This window comes from Xenopus laevis, chromosome 3S, assembly GCF_017654675.1.
Source record: "Xenopus laevis strain J_2021 chromosome 3S, Xenopus_laevis_v10.1, whole genome shotgun sequence".
In the NCBI taxonomy this organism is placed as follows: Eukaryota; Metazoa; Chordata; class Amphibia; order Anura; family Pipidae; genus Xenopus; species Xenopus laevis.
In genome coordinates this window covers 124,518,142-124,523,014 of record NC_054376.1, presented here as the reverse complement: position 1 = coordinate 124,523,014, position 4,873 = coordinate 124,518,142, and positions in this window count along the sequence as shown.

Here is a 4,873-nt window from a genome sequence, read left to right as displayed (position 1 = left end):
TATTTTTGAAAACCTATTTTAGAGGCAAGTTTGGTTGTATAAAAACCAGATTTATTGCCTAACAGAACCTCCTGTATGTTGTCAGTCTATAGAGGGGCTACCAAACAGCCAATCACAGCCCTTATTTGGCACCCCAGAAACTTTTTTTATGCTTGTGTTTCTCCCCAACTCTTTAATTACATTTGAATGTGACTCACGAGTTTAAAAAAAAATTCGGGGACCCCTTGTTTAGACTGATGATAGAAGTGATTTCTGTTGGACCTCTTGACCCATTTTTGAGGTATGAAGTACACCCCATTTTACAGAATAAGCCAAAATAGGGGCAAAATAGCATTGCAAGTGGTTGAGTCTGTTCAAGCAGTAAACATTGGAGTGCAGAGGAGGAGGAAGATCATTCTACAACCCCCCCCCCCCCATTTCTATTTGGAAAATACAAAGGGAATAATTGAAAAAGAAGTGTATCCAGTATGGCATCTTACACCAATGCAACAACAGCAAGGAACAGAACAAACTGTACTAATATTAATAGGTCTTTTCCTTGATGTGACCCCCAACAGAGGCACAAGAATAGACTGGCTCACTATAGATATGACTGGGATTAGGGGGATTATTCCCTGCATTGTTGTGCCGGTGGGATCAGGGAGTTGGAAATAGCACATGATACAACACACAGTTCATCAGGCTTTAAACACTCGCTATGTGACACACACAAATTCCTACATTACTGGATACATCTTCCATTTATTTCCCTTAAAGGATAAGTAAACCTTTAAAATAAGTGAATGTAAAATTGATGAAGATGCTATTCTAAGTACTTCTGTAATTTACATTCATTATTTATTTTGTTTTTATTCCAAGATATTAAAGGAGACATTTACTGTAAAAAAAAGATTGTACCAGTGCGTTATACTCATTTCGATATAGAAGAATTGCGCTTAAAAAAGTAGTGTTTCAGGCTGATTTATTGAATATTTCTGCAAAAACCCAAATAGTCCCTCGCTTCTCTCTTCCTGCTCCTGGCATTCCCAGGCTGTACCGGCGGCTCTCAGTTCACTGCACTGTAGGACAGGAACCAATCAGCATCTAGCAGGACCTGATAGGGAACTGAAGCCTGTCTGTGCTTGTGTGACTGCAGGGCTGTGATTGGCTGTCCCCCTCCACCTGTGCTTCTGGCAGGGACTTTAGGATACACCCACCCCTCATTTGAAACAGGGACCAGAGAACATCTATAGGGAGCTCCAATAAAGGGGCTATTATTATTTATAATTTTTAGCACCATGTAAAAGCAACACAATATATATTACTCATAATTGCCTGAAAAATTAGGGTTTTTTCATTTATCCTATATGTCTCCTTTAAGGGATATATGTACTGTTAATATGAATGAATTTTGTTACAACAGCGCCACCTGCTGGTCAGTTTCCCACCAGTCTGACCACCAAGTAGTCAAGGAAGTTGTCAGGAGAAAGAAAGAGGCTGCTCTGATGTTCTTCTGCTTAGGAAAACAATTAGAAACCTTTCTCACATCTTTCCTAAGCAGAAGAACATCAGAGCAGCCTCTTTCTTTCTCCTGACAACTTCCTTGACTACTTGGTGGTCAGACTGGTGGGAAACTGACCAGCAGGTGGCGCTGTTGTAACAAAATTCATTCATATTAACAGCACATGTATCCCTTAATATCTTGGAATACAAAGAAAATACATAATGAATGTAAATTACACAGTTCTTAGAATAGCACCCTCATAAATTTTACATTCACAAACGTTTACTTATCCTTTAATATCTCAATATTCTTTAGCTGTCTAAGGTAAGCATTAAAGGGGTTGTTCACCTTCAAGTTAACCGTAAGTATGACGTAGATCTTTCTTTTCAGTTATTTAGCTTTTGGTTCAGCAGCTATCTGGTTGCTAGGGTCTTCGCCTTAGCAACCAGTCAGTGGTTTGAATTAGAGACTGGAATATGAACAGCAAAAGGACAGAGAAGAAAGGAATTAAAAGTAACAATGATAATAATACAATCGAAAGCTCACAAGCAATAGTTTTTGGCTGCCAGGGTCAGTGACCCCCATTTAAATCTGAAGAGATGTAGAAGAGGAGATTCATTAAAAAAACTTTAAAAATAAATAAAGGACACCTATTTCCCTGTATGGGGGTCTCTTTTAAGAGAAGCCATTTACCCCACCAGTATGATTTTGGACTGTAGAAGAGGCAGTTTGAACAGTTGATATTCTCATGGTTGGAACTGAACCCCAGACTCCAAGAGGCATTATTTAGTGATTATTCAGTGTTGGTGAGCACAGGCCAACCTTGGCCTAAATACCTGCCCCTCGTTAATAACTGCTGAACTGTTCCAGGAGACATCGCTGTGATGCCCAAATCGCATATGGATCACATTCACACGCTATCCATTCTCTTTGTTCAGGGGCCAATCACATTGATCCTACTGTAATATCAGCAGCAACCTATGAATGGGACAGTCAATCCTCTCTCCCAATTTCACTAGCTGTGCTTCCCAATCTGTCACTTAAAGGAGAACTAAAGCTTAACTAAAGAAGTAGTAAGAAACGTTGTACATGATGTTTTGTGCTTCTGTACCAGCCCAAGGCAACCTCAGCCCTTTAGCAGTAAAGTTCTGTGTCTCCAAAGATGCCCCAGTAGCTCCCCATGTTCTTTTCTGCTGATTCACTGCACATGCTCTGTGCTGCTGTCACTTACTGAGCTTAGGGAGCCACTCACAATATACAGTACACATAGAATAGAAATGTCACAATATAAGGCTGATTAGTAATTAATACACATAATTACTACATGGCAGCACAGAAACCAGTGCAATTAGCATCAGAATTTAATAATCAGCAAACCTGTAGCATCAGCTTATATTACAGCCAGGGAAGCTCATTTTCTGCTGGATAATTAGTGACGAGCCCTAAGCTTAGCTTCTCAACAGCCAATCAGAGCCCACTGAGCATGTGAGTGTCACAGACACTTTCCAAGATGGTGACCCCCTGTGACAAGTTTGAAGTCCTGGATCATTGCTGCTATTGACAAGCTCAAACTTTAGCCTCGTGCAATAAGTTCACTATATAAGTTCATTATATAAAATATGGCATTTTTAGCCATATTTATTTTTAGGGTTTAGTTAAGGTGGCAGATCCCATACAGTATCCAACTGAACAGGCATATACTGTGCCGTGGACCATTCATGGTATGGCCTCCATTGTATTATTTTGTTTACTCCTACTTTACTTCTTTATCTGCAGATGCACCACACACTGGCCAATATGGCAGCCATGGCCAACTGATGGATTACATTCCTCTTGCAGCTGGATAGTGAGATCTTGCCACCAAACTACAATATCAATGCTTGCTTCCTCCCAACAATAGAGTAGACATGTTGCTACTGGCAATGTTGTTAATTCTCTCTAGGCTTCTGTTTTTCTGGCATGCATTAGGAATATGTTTTTAGAATGATAAAAAACTACTACTTCCTTTGGACACTACTAGATGAAGTAGGCCTTCTAGTAAATGTGTTTTATACCTTCTTACTTCTCTCTCTAAAGACTTCAGTCCATCTTGAATTGAGCTCCTCTGATGACCTGCCCGACTGACTTATGGCTGAAAATCATCCAGATATCTATCGAGCAGGTTAGAAAACCTTGTTGGACAAAGACTTCTCCTGATGGACCAGCATAGGCTTCTATAATGAGCCCACTCATTGGCCCAGAGTTGAGAATCACTGAGAGGAACCCAGTGAAAGGTTTTCAGTGAATACATGAAGTGATTAGGAATAAGTAGAAGTTACATTTCTTGGGCTGGAACCTCATCTGTCCTGCAGAGATGTCTCTATTGATGTCTGGTCTAAGAGAAAAGCTTGTACATTTCTGGCTTCGGTTAGGTGAGAACTTTCCTGCAATATTATATATGGAATATTATATTGAATAAGGCAGACTTGTTGGGTTCAAGTGCTGTGAGGATTACTCACCCTGGTGGCCTAGTGGGCTGGCGGGGACGCCCGCCACGCCAGTCTTTCCCTTCTGATGCGCCAGTTCCTAAGGGCGCGCGCAGCGTGCCTCCTCCCAGTTTGTAGGCGCAGTTGCGCTGACGTAACCAAGCCATCGCGCAAAGGCACGAAATTTAAACAAATTTAAAGGCGCAAAAAGTATTTTTACACTGCCAATTAAAGGATTTGTTCCTCGTGAGTTTCCTGGTGCCTCTGTGCTTTATAGCTTCTGTGATCTGATACCTGTTTTTGGACGATTCTGACTTCTGTAGACTTGACCCTTGCCTGGTAACCGACTCTGCTTATTCCGTCTCCCTTCTGATTAATCTCCTGGTTTGACCCTTGCCTGCCTGACTCCGTTTGTACTCTGCCTGCCCCGACCCGGCCTGATCTGACTACACTTTCTGTCTACGCCTTGTACCGTGACCGTCTGCCCAAAAGAATTCTTTTAACCGTCGTGCCCCTTTGCTTATTCAGAACCCCCCGCTTGGCACCTCTCTTAATAAGACCTCCTGAGGTGAAAGGCAGCTGTTAAAGGAGGAAGCAAGAGCCGAGAACAGGGTGCTTAGCATTGGTTCTGAATTTAGGGTGCCGACCGTGACAAGTGCCTATGGTTGGACCAACTTTGCTCAGAGAGCTTTCTTACCTTATTACACAGTTGCCGACATATAGACGTGATCCATACCCTGTTGCAGTATCCAAAATCTCACATCAAACAGACTTTAGGCTGCCCCCCGCTACTTTGCTTTAAACCAAATAATGGGGGGCATCCTCACAGTTTAAGACATAAGGCATTTGGCTTATTTGCCATGGACACTTGTTTTCAACAGAAAGACCAGATCTTTTGAATTTAATGTTCACTATAGACTAGAGA